General features: G+C 43.5%; 1 protein-coding gene across 2 annotated transcripts in view; it reads right to left on the bottom strand.

Annotated features, from left to right (window-relative positions):
• LOC123771595 (DBH-like monooxygenase protein 1) overlaps positions 1–20,592 on the bottom strand; it is a 92,597-nt gene that overhangs the window by 2,068 nt on the left and 69,937 nt on the right. For both annotated transcript variants that reach the window (XM_069313648.1, XM_069313647.1), the window contains exon 18: positions 1,091–1,274. The gene's annotated coding sequence lies outside the window, so the exon portion shown is untranslated. The remainder of the gene's footprint in view (positions 1–1,090; positions 1,275–20,592) is intronic.

Raw genomic sequence — 20,592 nt, 5'->3', positions numbered from 1 at the left:
GATAAAAGTCGGAGTAAGGAATACCTTTATGGGAGATGGGACAAGAACGGATAGCTTCCTTAGAGGCAGCATCCGCATGCTCATTTAAAGAAACACCAATATGGCTGGGAACCAAGCAAAACTCTACCGATTTCAATGTACTAGAAATAAGAAACAGCCAATGTTGAATATCCATGACCACCGGATGGACAGGATTAAAGGACCCTACAGCCATGAGAGCACTACGAGAGTCAACTACAATCACAAAGGAGGATTGACAATGTGAAAGCAAGAGACGGAGAGCATAGAGAACAGCATAAAGTTCTGCTGTGAAGACACTAGCCTCCGAAAGGAGGCGACACATATAAGTGCGGTCAGGAAAAAAAACAGTAGCCCACACCGTCCGCAGACTTAGACCCCTCGGTGAAGATGGAAACAGAGTGGGAGTGCGAAGAAAAGTGCTCAAGGAAAAGGCGTTTCAGAACCCTAGGAGGGGTAAAAGCTTTAGTGATGCGGGTCAAGGACGTACAAAACTTTGGAAGGGGTACTCTCCACGGAGGCAAGGAACAATACGAGGAGAAACATTAGAAATACGAACAGAAAGCGAGATAATCGGACAGAAAGAGGGAGGCGATGAAGATGAACAGGAACCACACGAGGAGTCAAAGTTAAAGCACGACAGAGGTGAGAGGAAGGATGTTGTAAGGACCACGCAAGATAGCGAAGATAGTAGCGATCACGGTGGTCCTGGAGAGAAAGCCAGTGTCAACATACAAACTGAGGGCGGGAGTCGAACGAAAGGCACCAGAGCTGTGTGGGGAAACTCCAGGCAGCTAATCTCTTTATTTAAATTGACTTTAATAAGATAAAGTTATGTCTTATTTATTTCTCTTAGTAAGAATTAATTGAGTGGACTGTATATACTTGTAAACTGCCTGAAATTATCTTACACACTATTGGGAGGGACAATTGGTAGCCTAAACCACTTTGTTATGGCTCCTTCTTAAACTACCAATTGTTTACCTTTTATTATTATAATATACCACATGTGGTGGTCTAATCTACTAGTAATAACTACTAATTATGACTACTAATACTGATAAAAAATTACTTAGCTGTGCCAGTAGTGTGGGCCTGGTAAGGCATGTAGGTGTATCTTCCAGATTGGGTGTGGCTCTGTGCCTCCTTGTGCCACGTAATGGCGGCTGGTGGGAAGAACAATGCTTGGCAAACAATAGTGAATGTGTATGAACCAACTGTCTGCACAGCTTCTTGCTGCTCCTCTCACAATTTACCTGTATGGAATGCAAGGAATTAATCAAAGTTCCCTAAACATATCAATTACAGGTATGGCATGTAATAGGTGGTCTGTAAAATGGAGTACACGTACATTGTGGTATGTTTTATTCCTACTTCGTGACCGCCTCTACCCATTGAATCAAAATGTGCACAAAATGATATACAATACTTGGTAAGACGGATACGGTCGTTGTTGTGATGGTTGTTAGGCTGTGTTGCTGGTTGTTGACACGTAATTGGGGTGTCTAGTTGTTTCACCAGCTCTAGAGCCAAGTACAGCGTATGGCTGTGTTTTGTTATTGTTTCGTAGCGGGAGCCCTGCTCTCCGTGGAGCCAACGCCCTAAATGCTGGTTCCTCACTCAAAGTAATGTTACATTAACAAGGGAACCTAGCTACAATTGGATGTAAATAATTATATTCAGTCTTGTTGAATACTTTTTTGTTAACTCTAGATACTAAACTAGTCTATTAACAATGTTTCATAATGTAAATATACGATGACATCCATGACGTCACGGAGGGGAAATAGAGGGAATACAGAGAACATATACGGCACGCATAGACGCAATAAAGCACCTAAATTATTGGGATCGTCTCAAAGCCCTCCAAATGTACTCACTAGAAAGAAGACGAGAGAGATATCAAATAATATACACCTGGAAGATACTGGAGGGCCAAGTACCAAATCTACACAGTAAAATAACAACGTACTGGAGTAAACGATATGGAAGAAAATGTAGAATAGAACCAGTGAAGAGCAGAGGTGCCATAGGCACAATCAGAGAACACTGTATAAGCATCAGAGGTCCGCGGTTGTTCAACGTCCTCCCAGCAAGCGTAAGAAATATTGCCGGAACAACCGTGGACATTTTCAAGAGGAAACTAGATTTATTCCTCCAAGGAGTGCCGGACCAGCCGGGCTGTGGTGGGTATGTGGGCCTGCGGGCCGCTCCAAGCAACAGCCTGGTGGACTAAACTCTCACAAGTCAAGCCTGGCTTGGGGAGTAGAAGAACTCCCAGAACCCCATCAACCAGGTATCAACCAGGTGCAAAGCATCAAGACGGCGAAGAGTAGAAAGAAAAGCGGAAGAGTATGCAGGGCAACCATAATCGAGTTTAGACAGGATGAGAGAGGAGTGCAAATAGAGGAGCATGCGCCTATCCACTTCCCATGAAATATGGGACAAAACCTTAAGTAGGTTAAGGGCCTTAGAGCATTCAACTCAGAGGTAAGAGATATGGGGTGACCAAGACAAACGAGTGTCAATGATTAACCCCAAAAGCTTAGCGGAATCCCTGTACACAAGGGGATGAGCATAAAGCGACAAAGAGGGACGAAGAACGACATGCTTCCGAGTAAAAGTCATAACACAAGTCTTAGACGCAGAGAACTTGAAGCCATGATCGGTGGCCCAAGACGACACGGCATCAATCGCAAGTTGAAGCTGCCGTTGAAGGAGAGGCGAATCATCACCCCAACAACAAAGGGTAAGATTGTCAACATACAGAGTGGAGAAGATGCCAGATGGAAGGGAGGAAAGAAGACTGTTGAGGGTAACTAGAAAAAGAGTAATGCTCAGAACACTACCCTGGGGTACACCCTCATACTGCCTAATAGAGGCAGAGAGAGTGGAACCAAGCTGCACACGAAAGGAACGACGAGAGAGGAAACTCTGGAGGAAGAGAGGGAGATTCCCACATAGGCCAAAAGAATGAAGTTGAGACAGAATATGATACCGCCAAGTAATGTCTAAGTCTTTTCCAGGTCAAAAAGGACGGCAACAACGGAGATCTTCGCAGGAACAGCAGTACGAATATAGACCTCCAAGTTTACCAGGATATCTGTTGTGCTGCAGCACTTGCGAAAACCAAATTGAGAAGGGGAGAGGTGGTGATAGTGTTCTAAGAACCACATCAAACGAACGTTAACTATACGTTCAAAGAGCTTGGAGACACAACTCGTGAGGGCAATAGGGCGGAAGTCCTTGGGGGATGACCTGAGAGACCCTGGTTTCCGAACAGGGAGGACAACAGCATCGAGCCAGTCCTCAGAGACTGACGACGACTCCCAGACCTGATTGTACAGACTCAGTAAATACTGAGACATGCACGGAGGGAGATGGCGAAGCATTTCATAATGAATAATGAATGCCATCGGAGCCCGCCACCGTAGAACCACAGAGAGCTAGGCAGACTGAAGCTCAGAGAGAGAGAGAGAGAGAGAGAGAGAGAGAGAGAGAAGGGATCATTATAAGGAAGGCAAAGATGAGTACAGAAATCTAAAGGACGAAATTCAAGAATAGGCTTACAAAAAAGGAAGGATTGGGGAAGATGAGAACCAGAACTAACAGATGAAAAGTGGGAACCCAGTTCGGTTCACGACCTGCAACGGGTCCACCACAAGAGCACCACGGAGGCGAAGGACCAGCGAGACATCGGGAACGAACTTACCCGCTATCTTGCGGATACGCTTCCAGACCAGTGGTAGAGGAGTTTCAGAAGTAACTGTGGAGACATAAGACATCCAGCATGCACATTTAGCTGTACGGGTGGTCCTACGGGCCACCGCACTCGCCTTCCGAAACAAAACAAAAGACTCAACCGTTTGCCGGCGGCAATGTCTCTTCCAGGCTGCACGCTTACAACGGACAGCCTGAGCTCAGTCCACATTCGACCAGGGAACACACTTTTGTGTTCCCCGAGAGGAAGAGCGAGGAATAGAGCGGAGGGCAGAGTCAAAGACAATGTCATGAAAAAGAAGGAGGGCGCGAGGGAGGGGCAGAATGGAGAGGTCGGAAATAGTAGCACGGAGAGTAAGGAGGCGCCAGTCAGCCTTGGCAAACCGCCACCTAGGGAAGGAGAGAGGAGGGTGAAAAGAGAAAAAGGTAACAAGGATAGGAAAATGGTCACTGCCATGGAGGTCATCAAGGACCTGTCACCCGAAATCTAAGGAAAGGGATGACGAGCACAGAGAAAGATCGAGACAGGAAATGGAGCGAGTCCGAGAGTCCAAATGAGTGGGCTCACGAGAATTCAAAAGGGACAGGGAAGAAGAGAGGATGAAAGGTTCAAGGAAGCGACCCCGGGTGTTTGTCAGCACATCACCCCAAAGGGCATGACGGCAATTCAAATCTTCCAGCAGGAGCACAGGCTCTGGCAAGGAGTCCAGGAGGTGTTTAAAATTGGGAAGAGAAAGTGGGACAGCAGGGGGAAGATAAATGGAACAAACCGTGTACCATTAAGCACAGACACAGTCAGCAGAACAGTGGAGAGGTGAGGAAAAAAGTAAGGGGACGAAGGAAACATATGAGTAAATCAAGAGAGCAGAAGAGTTATGGGCCCCAGCAACAGCTGGGGGGGGGGGGGACCACGGAAGCGACCAGGATGAGCACCAAGCATCGGCTCCTGGAGACAGACACAAAGGGGCAAAAACTGTGAAATTAGAAGTGGGAGGTCAAGGAAATTGGTGTAATATCCACGGATGTTCCATTGAAGAATATACATTGACAAAAAGAGAAAGGATAGCAACAGAGAGCAAAAAAGAAACAAAGGTGAAAAAGGAACACAGCACGTTAAAGAAGCACAGGATCAGGGTTAGTGAAGTCAGGGTTAGGGGGCATGGGTAAACTGAGCATAGAAGGAGGGAAAGGAGTGGGAGGGCAGACCAGAGGTGGACGAGCAGGGTCTGGAGGAGGAGAAGAGGAAGAGGAGGAAGAGGAGGGGCAGAAAGAGGGGGAGTGCACCTCAGCAAGGGCAGAAACTGAGACGGAACCGGGGGCTAAAGAAACCTCCACAGTTGGAACAGGGGGCTTCACCACCAAAGCGGGAGGGGAAGGAACGATAAAATCAGATATAGGGGCGAAGAAGAAAGCAAAGCCTTCATACTTACCAGGGAGGAGGAAAGAGAGGAGCCAGGTTTCTGCTCCTGACTCAAAGAGACTGGCGTCCCAGCAGCAATGTACTGGCAACAGACTCTAGCGTCTCAATAGGAGGAGAAGAAGAGCGAGAGCGAACAACACGACCACCAGGAGAGCGAGAGTGAACAACATGACCACCAGGAGAGCGATGGACATCGACCGGCACAGTCAGGCGGCGTGGAGAGCCAAGAGACAGAGGAGAATGAAGGGAAGGAGGACCAGAGGGAGAGGAGAAAGAAGACACAGGAGACATGACAGACTGGGTAGAAAGAAGGGAAACCCTAAACAGAGAACCAGGAGGGGGACCCTACGGGACAGAATGGAAGGAAATGGGGGAGGTGGTGGTGGTGGACATGTCCGGGTCTAAGGCTTGGAAACGGTTGTGAGACTGAGGAAGGTGGGAAGGACGAGGAGAGGAAGAGCGCACCACGCGAGCATAGGAGATGCCAGCGAAAGAGGGAAGACGATGAACTTGGCGCCGAGCCTCAGGAAAAGACAAACGGTCCCGGTGCTTCAAGTTTAGGACGGCCGCCTCAAGTTTGTAACGTATACACGTGTGGGAGAAGGTAAGGTGGGCCTCACCGTAATTGAGGCAGCGGGGGGCCTGGGGAGAAGTGCACACCAACTTAGAGTGACCCTCGCCTCCACACATGGGACAGAGGGAGACAAGACTAGAGCATTTGAGGGCACCATGCCCAAACCTCCAACACTTATTGCAGAGCCGAGGAGATGGAATATACTCCTGGACGGAGCTTCTGGCACCAGCAAGAATGACAGAGGGTGGAAGGGTCCTACCATCAAAGGTAATCTTCACAACCCGAAGGGGCAGACGGCGATGACCACGAGGGGGACGAGTACACGTATCCACCTGGAGGACAGAATAACCCTGGGCCTCGAGGTTATGCTTGATATCCTCGTGGCAGTCTTTTAGATTCCTAACACCAGTTACAATATGGTGCAGGAGGAGAATAGTGCCAACACTGGCATTTAACTGAGCTTTCTTGGAGACCCGAACAGAGGTCTCACCAATGCAGGATAAGGCGGCCCAGCGGGTGGCCGCATCCTGAGAAGGAGCAGCAACGAAACGGGTACCAAGACGGGTGGGGTTGAAGGTAACAAGAGACATCTACTGAATCTACAAAATGCCTATGAAGGGAAAAATCGTCAGGAGTCGAATCTAAAGGATGGAGGTCAAAGTACTTACTCCACGTAGCAGGACCAAAGAAAGCATGGTACGGGAAGGGAGCATACGAGAGCAGCCGTGGCGGGGACAGCGATGAGAACCTTTAGAGAGAGACGGATCATAAGGTGCAGTAGTCACAATAAGAGATGGAGCCGTGCAAGGGGACGAGGCGGTCACCACAGAGGAGGGAGGGGAGCAGGGAGGAAGAGTCCGGTCTGGGTCTAAACCCGGCCCTGTAGCCGGGGCTACAGATCCCGGTCTTCCAGGACGGTCCGACTCACGGGCCTGGTCGCCCACCCCATGAGCCTGGGTAAGAGAAGTCGTGTCGTCATCCATGCAGCAAACAATTTCAAAAGTTTGGGACCTGGAACCAAGGGATACCACCTACCAGGGCAGCCAGGGAGGCTGAGCGCTGGCCAGTGTAGGAAGGATGCAGCGTCCCCAACGGTGCTCCCCCTTTTCAACAGGGGAGTCCTACTACATCGTTCATTCTCCCACACTGGTGCTAAGACCCCAGTCCCCCTATCGCCCCAGCCTGGACACCCAACCATCCACTCAGGGCGGCCCCTCACAGGCGACCCCCTCCAGCGGGTAGTCCGATGGCTCACAAAGCCCTTACGTGGGTCCCTTCTGCACGTACACCACACAAAGACGGGGCAAGAGAGGGGGCAAAGGCAACCCACACCGGTCCCTGGGAGGTGTACGTGAGCCCCTCACCACGGCAAGGAGGCACCACGGAGGGGTGATGCAGTGAAAAAACAATACAGTACTAACAAAACCTCTAGAACAAAAAATCAACCGACCTTTTGACTTTAAGGAAAAGAAGGTATTATTCTAATGTATAAATCTCTGGTGTATAGTAATACAGTAGTCTCATAGTAATCATTTAGATAAGTGTATCCAAGCTCGGAGAACCCCCCCTTCCTTCCCTGCCCTCTTTACAAAAACATACCCACTTCCAAAAAAATTCAACACAGGCCAACAAAAATATTTCGAAAACTAAGTCGACTCTAAAACCAGGAACAACTGAGGGCCGCGACAAACACTGCAACTCTCTTCTACCCCCCAAGTCATCTATTAATGATCCAAGATAATTTGAGATACTTCCTACAGACGAGTCCAGTGACAGGGTGATCCAGTGAGTAAATTGAAGCATGATACAGGTGTCAAAGGACTTCAGTCAGCCCAGTGGATAACTAACAACATTATAATCCGCAGTTTTGTATGCCTCACCGTGGCCATTTAAATAAATAAATTACAGGGTTGTGGCAATGTTTACAGCATAAGGTAAGGTATAGAGGAATCCTGGATTGCCTGGTAATGTCTAGTGTTTGTATGTGCTCTAGGCAACCAAACCGAATAACAACATTTCTGGTGTTAGACTATTTAATCCGACTTACTCATTCGGTATAACCTTTTAATCCCAAATAGTAATTCACTTTAAAGGTAAATTTATTTGGAGATTCTGCTTAACAGATTCCAAATTACCAAGCTATGAAAGTACTACGAGGCAAGTTTAATTGGTTCAGTGTTTGCCTATCCACACCCCCATGAGGTATGTGACAACACTGAATAAAGAAAGGGTCTTTGAGCATTCAGAGTGCACAAATTTAACATAACATGACCAATATAGCCAGGTGTTAAAGATCATTCTTAGCAGTTCTGCATAATCCATATAGTATCAAGTAATATAATTGCGCAATGGTGCCTAGTGGATAATGTTTCCTATTAAAATGCATTTGCACAACTGTTTGTATTAGAGATTTTAAAGCTGTGAGTGGTACACTTCTCTCTACACTTCTAAAATACTTAACCACGTCTCTCTCACACACACACACACACACACACACTCGGAAGGCACGCTTTAACAAAGAAATTCCTCATACACCGAATACATCCCCCCAAAAAAACTTACACTGTAGAAGGTCCCTGTACCTAGTCCAGGTGGAGGGGACCCTCTACGGTGTAAACCTCCCTACTACTTCCTCCTGCCCCCTGAATCCTCCTTCCCCCCCCCAATCCTCCTCCTCCCCCTCCCTCCTGCCCTTCCTTCTACCCCCTCACTTCTGCCCTCCCTCCTACCCCCTTTCACGATAAAATCCCTTGCGATGGAAACAGTTGAATAAGCCTGTTCACACACACTGGCCTGTTTAGCGAGGACAGTAGGAATGAGGAAGCGAAGTGATGACGGAAGGAGGTATAATGAAGCGAGGTGCTGAAGGATAAGGAAGAAGTAATATTATTAGCCAAGATGGAAGTGGAAATCAACGCCACTGATGACAATGACAGCGAGGCAGGAAGTTCAAACCCAAGCTGAGCTCCAAGAAACAACACCAGATTCCCACAAATACAAGAATTAAAAAACAAAGAGCGTAGAATACCAACCCACTGAGGCAGAGGAGGGGGGAATCATAAGAGAGGAATAAAAGTATATTACAGGCAAAGTGGCAAGACTTTCAACCTCTGAAGAAGGCAGTATAACCAATCAGTGTCCGATTCAAAAATCCAGCACAGCCTCCATTTCCCTTGCTGTCATCCTAGACTTCTTTACCGTGCACTTTTACTTCACTTTATGCTTTTATGCTATATTTTGCTGTAGGCTGTTTGGAAATCCAAATAGACTTACTACTATGGGAGGACTTTTTTATTTAACATTTTTGTTTTATGTAATTAAAATCTTATTTCTTCTAGCAGAGCAGGAAGCAGCAAACAAAACTACTGTCCTTCAGTAGTTTAGCATTCAGCATAGTTTTCTAATCAGTATTCACCATCAGCTTATGCTGACATCCTATTAGAACCGCATGCAAGCACTGCTAGCATACCATACCTGCACCATCCATCTTGCTAGCACCAACATTAATATAGACTTTCATTTTGAAACTGCCTATAGTGACGTACAAATTACCAAGCCGCACACACACATGCAAGGCGGCACTAGCAACACAGACTAACAAAAAAGTTGCAACTTTCTTTGATGCGAACTACATTTGTCAAGCACTCGAAAGCCTAGCTTGCAAAATACTAGGAATAACCTAACAGCAATTACAGGCATTACACACATAAATCACAATAGCATGATGCTATTGATCATAATCAATGTCGTGATTGCGTGATTGATCATTATGATACAGCCAATACAGCTGAAGATACATGTATCAACATGGAGCTCATCCTAAGACTCCTAATACTTCAACTGAAAACTATATGAACAGAATACAAATAAATTCAATAGGTAGCATCATTTTATAAGAGTCAGTGCCGATTATGCATTAGTATGCAATCTTCTTATGTAAGATCTTAACTGTAATAATAATCCTTTTATTTATTTTGTCCTAATTGCATATGCAGAGATGTATACTCCTCAGTCTACATATACTGAGTTTACCTTAGTTCTGGACACTGTTCGGGATCAGAGTATTGATAATTGTTTACAATGAGGCTTCCACAATGACCTGTTGACCACGAGGCTACCACAATGACCTGTTTGCAATGAGGCTACCACAATGATCTGTTTACAATGAGGCTACCACAATGACCTGTTTACAATGAGGCTACCACAATGACCTGTTGTGGTAGCCCTAAGGAAACCCTCTCAGGGTCAATAAGCCTTAACCCCAACTCAGAGTTCCTTAGTTTCATCAAATCTTAAATACTTGTAAACACAAAATTTCCCATCATTTGGTAATTTGCCTTTGATTCTCGATTTATTAAACATTTCCATTGGGATTTTTATTTAGCATACTGGTTTTAAAAATGATTTTTTCTAACAGCAGCAAATAATGTTTTATTCCTTCAGTTTTGAAATGGGCTGAATATACCTGCTCGCAATCAGTGCTTCTGGTAGTTGTCAATAGGAGCCAACAGTGACCAATAGCAGCAAAGAACAATTAACAATAACAAGCACCGGCCAATAGCAGCCAATAGTAACGGCTTTGTTGGCTATTGGCTGTGTTGACTATTCGTTACTTTGTCAGTGCTGTTGACAGCTATATCTGTTGACTGTTAGTGTTGCTGGCTGGTGAATATCTGTTGGCATCATTAAATACTGTTTCTGTTCTCTGTTGGCACTGTTGATTTTTGGCCACTATATTCCTTGTTGTCTAAGGCTGACTGAATTTCTTTCCCTACCACCCTCCTCCTCTTCCAGGAATTTTTAGGGATATTGACTACAGACTATATTACTAGACTATAGTCATATAGACTAGACTATATAGACTATAGATTATAGAACTAAAATGCTAAACTGCGCAGTAACACTGAAATTACTCCATCTGGAATTTGTTACTCGCTATATAATGTTAATGTACTAATGTCAGTATATTTTAGAAGGCCAGTACTTACTACTTTAATCATACGCCTGCCAGATCTGACCAAATTACTAAGACATGCAACTTTTCTGAAGAGAAAATCTATTGTATGAGAGGCAAGGCAGCTTCCAGTTTATGAAATAAGATTTATCAAAGTTTATATTACAATGACATAATAGAACCCTGAAATGTAAATAGGCCAATGTTATTGCTAGTCTCATTTATTGAACACAGCCAGGTGTTTGTTACACGTCCCTGTCTCAAAGTGTCTCCATAGTTTGTGTAGTGTTGGCATTACAGTTTCTCGTTTATGATGAGGACGCCTCTAGCACGACTAACCAGTCAAGCTCTGCAAAAATTTGCTTCATCGAAAATGTGCTTGTGCATGTGCTTGCCTAGTAAGGTGAGTACATGCACACGCTCCTCGCACATGCACACCCATGAAAATGTGTAATTACCCAAGTGTAGTTACAGGATGAGAGCTACGCTCGTGGTATCCCGTCTTCCCAGCACTCTTTGTCATATAACGCTTTGAAACTACTGACGGTCTTGGCCTCCACCACCTTCTCACTTAACTTGTTCCAACCGTCTACCACTCTATTTGCGAAGGTGAATTTTCTTATATTTCTTCGGCATCTGTGTTTAGCTAGTTTAAATCTATGACCTCTTGTTCTTGAAGTGCCAGGTCTCAGGAAATCTTCCCTGTCGATTTTATCAATTCCTATTACTATTTTGTATGTAGTGATCATATCACCTCTTTTTCTTCTGTCTTCTAGTTTTGGCATGTTTAATGCTTCTGACCTCTCCTCGTAGCTTCAGTTCTGGGAGCCACTTAGTAGCATGTCTGCACCTTTTCCAGTTTGTTGATGTGCTTCTTAAGAAATGGGCACCACACAACAGCTGCATATTCTAGCTTTGGCCTAACAAAAGTCATGAACAATTTCTTTAGTATATCACCATCCATGTATTTAAATGCAATTCTGAAGTTAGAAAGCATAGCATAGGCTCCTTGCACAATATTCTTTATGTGGTCCTCAGGTGATAGTTTTCTATCTAGAACCACCCCTAGATCTCTTTCTTTATCAGAATTCTTTAAAGATTTCTCACATAATATATAGGTTGTGTGGGGTCTATGTTCTCCTATTCCACATTCCATAACATGACATTTATTAACATTAAATTCCATTTGCCAAGTGGTGCTCCATCTACTTATTTTGTCCAGGTCTTCTTGAAGGGCATGACAATCATCTAAGATTCTTATCCTTCCTATTATCTTAGCATCATCAGCAAACATGTTCATATAATTCTGTATACCAACTGGTAGATCATTTACGTACACAATAAACATCACTGGTGCAAGAACTGAACCCTGTGGTACTCCACTTGTGACATTTCTCCATTCCGATACATTGCCTCTGATTACTGCCCTCATTTTTCTATCAGTCAGAAAATTTTTCATCCATGATAGAAGCTTACCTGTCACCCCTCCAATATTTTCCAGTTTCCAGAACAACCTCTTATGTGGAACTCTGTCGAAAGCCTTTTTTAGGTCCAGATAGATGCAGTCAAGCCAACCATCTCTTTCCTGTAATATCTCTGTGGCTCGATCATGGAAACTGAGTAAATTTGATACACAGGATCTTTCAAATCGAAAACCATACTGTCTGTCTGATATTATATCATTTCTCTCTAGGTGTTCTACCCATTTAGTTTTGATTAGTTTTTCCAATACTTTCACTATTACACTTGTCAATGATACAGGTCTATAATTGAGGGGGTCTTCCCTGCTGCCACTTTTGTAGATTGGAACTATGTTAGCCTGTTTCCACACGTCTGCTACGATTCCTGTACACAGGGATGCCTGAAAGATCAGGTGAAGTGGAATGCTGAGCTCAGATGCACATTCTCTCAGAACCCATGGTGAAACGCCATCTGGGCCAGCTGCTTTGTTCTTACCGAGCTCCTTGAGCATTTTTTCCACTTCGTCTCTAGACACCTCTATGTGCTCTATGTTGTTTTCTGGAATTCTTATTGTATCTGGTTCCCTAAAGATTTAATTTTGTACAAACACACTTTGGAACTTTTCGTTTAGTGTTTCACACATTTCCTTTTCATCATCCGTGAATCTATTTCCCATTTTCAACCTCTGAATATTATCCTTTACCTGCAATTTGTTGTTTATGAATTTATAGAATAGACCTGGTTCTGTTTTACATTTGTCTGCAATCCCTTTTTCAAAATTTCTTTCTGCCTCTCTCCTCACTGCCTTGTAGTTGTTTCTCGCATCTTTGTATCGCTGGTATGTTTGGGGGTTCGGCCTCTTCCTGTATTGATTCCATTTTTGTGTCTTTTGGTCTCTAGCCCTCTCGCAATTTCTATTGAACCAATCCTGTTTCCTAGTTCTGCATCTCTGTTTTGGTATAAATTTTTTTGTGCCTTTATCATATATTTCACAAAACTTGACATGCATCTCATTCACTTCCTTGCCTAGCATCAAGTCTGTCCAATTATACTCACTAAAAAAATTTCTAAGGTCACCATAATGTCCTCTCCTGAAGTCTGGTTTTTCAACTGCTTCAACCTCCTTATTTTCTTCCAGCTTATAACGCATTGCATACTTTATTCCCAAAAAGACATGGTCACTTTTACCCAAGGGAGGAAGGTACTGATTGTCAAATATCTCTTCCTCCTTCCTGGTAAATATCAAATCTAGCATGGAGGGAACGTCCCCTCCCCTCATCCTCGTAGCTTGTTTAACATGTTGATACAAGAATGTTTCCAGGATGAGGTCTACAAATTTACAGGTCCAAAAATCTTCTGTTTTAGCTTCATATGCTTCCCAGTCTATGGATTTCAAGTTGAACTCACCGACTATCAACAGTCGTGATCTATCGTTATCCGCTCTCGCTATAATCTCTCTCATTATTGTTATAAGACCTTCACATTTACTATCTAGCTCCTCCTTTGACCATGTGCTGCTTGGCGGTGGACTATATGCATTTACTATCATTAGTTTATCATCCTCATGGCAGATCTCTAGTGCTATTATGTCAACTTCTTGTGGATTGGCAGTCATTATTTCGTTCACCTTTAGGTGTTCTTTTACCAGCACAGCAACGCCACCGCCTTTCCTAATTTTTCTGTCCCGTCTCCAAATTGAGTAGCCCCTTGGGAATATGACCTCATTTAAAATTACATCTTCAAGTTTTGTCTCCGTGAGTGCAACAATGTCTGGTGTCTGCAGCTGTATTACATCACTTAACTCCAGCATCTTCGATCTCACTCCATCTATGTTGGTGTATGCAATCTTCAGGAACTTGTTCCCCCTCTCCTTATTCTTCACTCCCCCTCTCTCTATTGATTTTGTTGGTTTGCCTTTATGTACCACTTTACTGGTTTGCCTACCCCTATCACTTTGTAGAAAAAAGAATTTATTTCTTCTTCATTCCTGCTCTCATTTAAATGTTTTGCCTCGGCGAGGTTCAGTTTCAGCTTCTCTCTATCTTCTTTTGAAAGATCTCGTCTTAACGACCACCCTTTCCCATCCTCATCACTTTGCAATTTTCTAGCATTCCTTAGTACTTCTTCCAACTGTTTGGCACCGTTTAGGGTGATCCTCAAAGGTCGATCTTTCCCTTTTACGTACCTGCCTATTCTCCTGTAGTCGCACACATTCTCTATGGTTGTAAGACCTTCCACGAGGCCAACAATTTTATCTACTACTTTAGCTTCTTCTACAGCTCTTTCTGACCTAGATGTTATCGCCTTTTCTTTGCAGCCAAAAATGATCAGGGACTTACTCCGATCAACTGTGTTTTGCACCAACTTCGGGTTAGATGCCAATTCTTTTCTCACTTCCAGCCTAATGTTTGTTTTATCTTGGTTGCTGCAGTGTTTGACTTCCTTTACTGCTTCTTCTATTTTTTCCTTCTCCTCGCCGCGGGGACGCTAAGCCCCGGAAGTACCTCAAGGTAACCTTGGCCACTTGTGCATAAGTAAGTTGCATATCTTTCTTGCACTGTTCTATTCCCTGTGTAACTTCCTCCATCTGTGCTGACAAAAGCTGTTTCTCCTGTTGAATTTCCTTGCCTAACCTATTGTAACTTCTTCCAAAGCTATTTTTAAGAGTTTATTTTCTTCTTCCATGGCTTTGCAATTTGTTTCGAATTGATTCTTATCCTTGCGCAAGTCTTTCACTAAACCCTCAAGACATAAAACTTTGCTATTCAAATGGTCATTACTTTCTTTCAATTTACTAATTATTTCTACATGAGAGTTCACTATAGTATCTAAATTTACCAACTTGTTATGTAGACTGCTAATATCAATGCTTTCTTCATTGAATCCCTCAAAATCAAGCTCTGTTTTGTTTTTCCCCTTGCCAGTGGCCATCTTGAATGTTCTTCTCTGCACTGTAAACACTAGGGCAACTTTTTCTCATCCGATTTTTCACTTCCCTTAGGACTTTCCTGTTATCTCACCTATTTTTCAAGAGCACTATACCTTTATGTTCTCTGGGACACCACTCACTACCATCAACCTGTACTACAATACTTAGGATTGTTGAAATATGCTGGAGCTCCTCTGCTGCAAGTGTTGACCCTAGGGGTGTCACCTTTTGAAGTGCAACGCCCCTGCTGCCTGCACCCGCTTAGTCAGCACAACCGGGTAACCGAGCCACAACGAGCAACCAAACTCGCAGGACTCCGAGTCGAAGGTGTCACCGACCCCGGAGGCAAAACAGAGTCACCCAGAGACAAAGGGTGAGAGCAACCCTCAAACTCGCTGGAAGCGAGGGGAGACTCTGGGGTCACATCCATCGAACCCGCGCGCCCCCAGGGGTTTCCCAGGGTCCCGAGCATTTATTATAAGAGGACTCGCGCTCAGGTAATCCCAGGCAGGGTACTGCTAACCGGCACCCAAAGCTACCAAACAACTTTAAGAGCTGAACCCCCGGGATGTGTACTCTCACGGGGACCTAGCAGGGGTTACCACCAGAAAATACTCAGAACACAAGGGGCAAGAATGAAGGCAGACCCCCCCACCAGGTAGATAAACAAAAAGAAAAAGAAAACCCCGCAAGAGGACAGCGTACCCAAGCGGAACAGAGCCGGCCGCCATGATTGGTAAAGACAAGCTGCACAGCACCCTGTGCCCCACCAGTGCAAAAACTGCCCCTTACTCCAAGGCGAACAAGGGAGACAGAACACCCGAGCACACAAAGAGCGGCCGAAAACCAAGCAGTAAACGGCCTAGCAGGGGCAGGACCCAAGGAACTTGTGGAAGGTGGCCCCAAGGGCAGTACTTACAGGGCACCTAGGGAAGGGAACCCTAGGCGCATGCAACCCAAGTACTGGAGAATCACTCCGGCTCACGCACCACCTAGAAAACAGACACCACACTCTAGGTACAGTGCTGAAACAACCACTGGAGCCGGAGCACATAACCAGTGCCTATAGCATCAGCCAAAGAACTGATGGGTGGATAGCCGGCGTGGGAGGTCTGGGGCTCCCCCTTCCCCCTCCCAAGGAGGGGGGAGCTGCGCAGACAGCGGCACGGTGACGTGTGACATCATACTAGTTTGCTTGTTTTCTGTTGAGGAGTTCTGTCCACTAGTCCGGTTTTAGGTAGCAATTTTCACCAGAATAGGGGTTTGTTTTGGAATGCTTACCTTTCTGGATGCTTGACCCGGTCGATGGCAGACATAGAATGCTTCCAACCACAAGGGGGTTTCTATAGGCCATTGCTCCCCTTGCCTCTCTGAGGGGGCCGGGTTCTGGCCGTGGTCCCCGGAAGGCCTTAGAACTACATACACATGACTGATGCCAAAGTCTGACATTAGCATATCAGCCTGGTAAAGCTCCGGGGAGCCGACGGGGCTCCCCCCAGAAAACAGAGATTTTTTATATTTTACCCAAACTTACACGAATTTTCAGAACTACGAGGGATGTTTAAAATATTATGCTCAAGTGTTATTTTTTAGCATAACTGAAGGCGATTGCACACATTTTGAAGTTTTAAATTTAGTCAGTTTATGAGGAAATTTGACCACAAGAGAAAACATAAATATCCCCTAGGTAGTAATTTTTTTTAGGTAAAAAATTATCTATCTTAATTTCTCTTCCTGGTATTTTTTTTAACAAATACGTCATGCACACACCTATAACAATACTGCACAGCAGCTGCTCTTATCTTATTCCAGTCCATTTTCAAATTGTATTCTTTACCTTTTATTTTACTATAGATTAATTGGTATTGGCTTTGTTAGTAGACAGGTAGCCAATGCATGTACACTGTATATGTTAAGCTGATACTAAGACGCCCTTCCCCCCACCCTAAAGCTCAACTACTGACCCCTCCCAGGATGAAACTTCCCAACAGTTGACTAACTCCTGTGTACCTACTTACTGCTAGGCTAACAGGACATTAGATAAAAGGAAATGTGCCCAACCATTTCTGTCCTGCCCGGGATTCCTGATAAAGAGTCAAGAACTAACCCAACTGTTTACCTAGACCCATAATGTACCCCATCCTCAAACCAGGTTCAATTCTGTCCAGCAGTCAACCCCAAAGACGCATTCATCAATTTTAACAAGCCGTTCATGCAAAATAGGAATTTTCTCAAATATAGATTATTATACTGTACCTGTATATATTAACATATTGTGCATATTTAGGCATTGGTTAGGTTAAGTGTTTAGATTCTGTTGGTGATTATTTGTATTTGTAGTACATGGGTATTACAAATTACTCATGTAGTACAAAGCATTTACAGCATTGTGGTTTGAACAAAAGTCGTCAGCGAAGCACTTCTCCGGAAGTGTTCAAACGTCACCAGTTGCAAATAGTGTGTAAACTGTTTTTCATTCATAAACAGGGAGTTTGACCTTTGTTTATGAGGATTGGAGCATAACTACCAAGACCTATAATGTCTATAGAGAACATCTTATGAAACTTAATTGCTAACCTGGATCTTTTTCAAAGAACAATCAATATTTTCAAACTTTATTTTAGGTTAAGGCCAGTTTCTTTGGATTAGGCAACACTTTTGGCAACATTCATCAAATACAAGTCAAACACTTCATAATTAATAATACATGTTAAAATACACATTCATTCAGACCCCTGTTCACTGAACAGATAACAAGTACCATATATACATACTGAAATATGTTGAAGATCATTAGGAATATACAGTATCTAATATTTATCAAATTCCAAAAGTATAAAAATATATTGTTATACTCTTCAGGCCACACTAACAATGATAAACCCAAGACACCAATGCATCAAAAGGTAGGAAAAACAATAATGACCAAACCACACACCGGAAGATGAGAGACGACGACGATTCTGTCCTTCCTGGACCATTATCAAGTCGATTGTGATGGAAGCGAGGGAGGCACGGGCATTAAGTAAGGCAAGAGTGAGGCGAGGAGCAGGTAAGAGGAGGTAATTCCTAGAAGATAAGATCAAGCCGAAAGGTCAGAACAAGCTGCAAGGTACGGATGGGATGGGTGTAATAATGGGGTGATGGAAGAATGGGAATGTAAGAATAAGAGAAAGAGAAAAAGTGGGGTAGGTGTACGTCAGGTCATGTTTGTTAGAAAGGCTAGAGCATCATTTGAGCATGTACTGTGAAAGGAAATAGTGTTTCCAACACTATTAGCACTATGCTCTGCCTTCCCTTCATATCTGAACTAAAAAATTTCATTAAAACCTTGTCCTCTTGACATAAAGCTCGACAATCTAACACTTTATAATAATCTAGTTCCCAGAGCTGGGGAAACTGGCTGTACATTAAATGACAGACTTAAGGAACACAAAAGAAGTGTTATGTCTGCTCTCTTCTGTCATGTTAGGGACTCTAATCATCCTATTGAATGGTCTTCTATAATAATCTTTCTTGCCTCTACTCTTCACAGGCGCCGTCTCGTCAAATCGGCTCCGATACACAACATAACCTTTCTAATAAACGTGACCCGACATAAGCCTGCCCCCTTTTTTCTCTCTTTTTCCTCTTATTCGTATGTTCCCATTCTTCCGCCACCCATTATTACACCCATCCCATCCGTACCTTGCCTCTTGTTTTGACCTTTCGCCTTGATCTCACCTTCTAGGAATTGCCTCCTCATACCTGCTCCTTGCCTTACTTAATGTTCGTGCCTTTCTCACTCCCGTCACAATCGACTTTATAATGGTCCAGGACGGACCGAAATGTCGTCGTTGCTTCATCTTTTGGTGTGTGGTTTGGTCATCATATTTTCAGCCACGTTAATGTGACTCATCGTCTGCTCAGGAAAAGCAATTATTCTATTTTACAAAAGATCCATTGGAAAAGATAAATAGTTATGCACAAGAAGAGTACAGTATTGCATTATGTGCAGGAATTACAAACAGCAATTATTTCTGAAGTACAAAATGATACACAAATGTAAAAATGTAATAATAAATACTATAATATACAGTATTTGGATAAAGCTATAGTACAGTATATTAACACCACAATAAAAATATATTGTCTATTCACACTACTGAAAAGTGACTATAAAAATCATTATTTTATATTAACTTTTAAATAAAATAATGTGAAGGATAAACTTTGAAGAGCCCATAGAATCTCTATATTCTTGTATGTATGTATGTATGTGTGTAATTACCTAAGTATTTACCTAAGTATAGTTACAGGATGAGAGCTATGCTCGTGGTGTCCTGTCTTCCCAGCACTCTGTCATATAACTCTTTGAAACTACCGATGGTTTTGGCCTCCACCACTTTCTCACCTAACTTGTTCCAATCGGCTACCACTCTGTGAAAGCGAATTTTCTTATATTTCTTCGGCAGTCTCAGGAAAATCTTACCTATGAATTTGATCAATTCCTGTTACTGTGATCATTCTGTTACAATTCCTGTTACAATTCCTGTATATAGTGATCATATCGCCTCTTTTTTTTCTTCTATCTTCTACTTTTGGCATAATTAATGCCTCTAACCTCTCCTCTTAGCTCTTGTCCTTCAGTTCTGAGAGCCACTTAGGTGGCATGTCTTTTCACCTTTTCCAGTTTGTTGATATGCTTCTTAAGATATGGGCACCATACAACTGCTGCATATTCCAGCTTTGTTTTAACAAAAGCCGTGAACAATTTCTTTAGCATTTCACCGTCCATGTATTTAAAAGCAATTCTGAGGTTAGAAAGTAGCATAGGCCCCTCACACAATGTTCTTTATGTGATCCTCAGGTGATAGTTTTCTATCTTGAACCACCCCTAGATCTATACACTAGGGGATCTACACCACTAGATCTCCAGATCTTTCTTTCAGAATTCTTTAAAGATTTCTCACATAATTTATAGGTTGCATGGGGTCTATGTTCTCCTATTCCACATTCCATACCATAGCATTTTTTTTTACATTAAATTCCATTTGCCAAGTAGTGCGCCATACACTTATTTTGTCCAGGTCTTCTCGAAGGGCATGACAATCGTCTAAGTTACTTATCTTCCCTATTATCTTAGCATCATCAGCAAACATGATCATATAATTTTGTATTCCATCTGGTAGATTGTTTATGTAGACAATGAACATTACCAGTGTAAGCACTGAACCCTGTGGTACCCCACTTGTGGTATTTCTCCAGTCCGATACACTTCCTCCAATTACTGCCTTCATTTTTCTACCAGTTAGAAAATCTTTCATCCATGTTCGAAGCTTACCTGTCACCCCTCCAATATGTTCCAGTTTCCAGAACAACCTCTTATGTAGAACGCTGTCGAAAGCCTTTGTTAGGTCCCGATAGATGTAGTAAACCCAACCATCTCTTTCCCATAAAATCTCTGGCTAGATCATGGAAACTGAGTAAATTCACTACACAGGATCTTCCAGATTGAACACCATAATGACGGTTTG

This window comes from Procambarus clarkii, chromosome 76, assembly GCF_040958095.1.
Source record: "Procambarus clarkii isolate CNS0578487 chromosome 76, FALCON_Pclarkii_2.0, whole genome shotgun sequence".
Classification (NCBI taxonomy): Eukaryota; Metazoa; Arthropoda; class Malacostraca; order Decapoda; family Cambaridae; genus Procambarus; species Procambarus clarkii.
The sequence above is the reverse complement of the archived record's forward strand: the minus strand, read 5'-3'. Positions and strand labels throughout refer to the sequence as shown.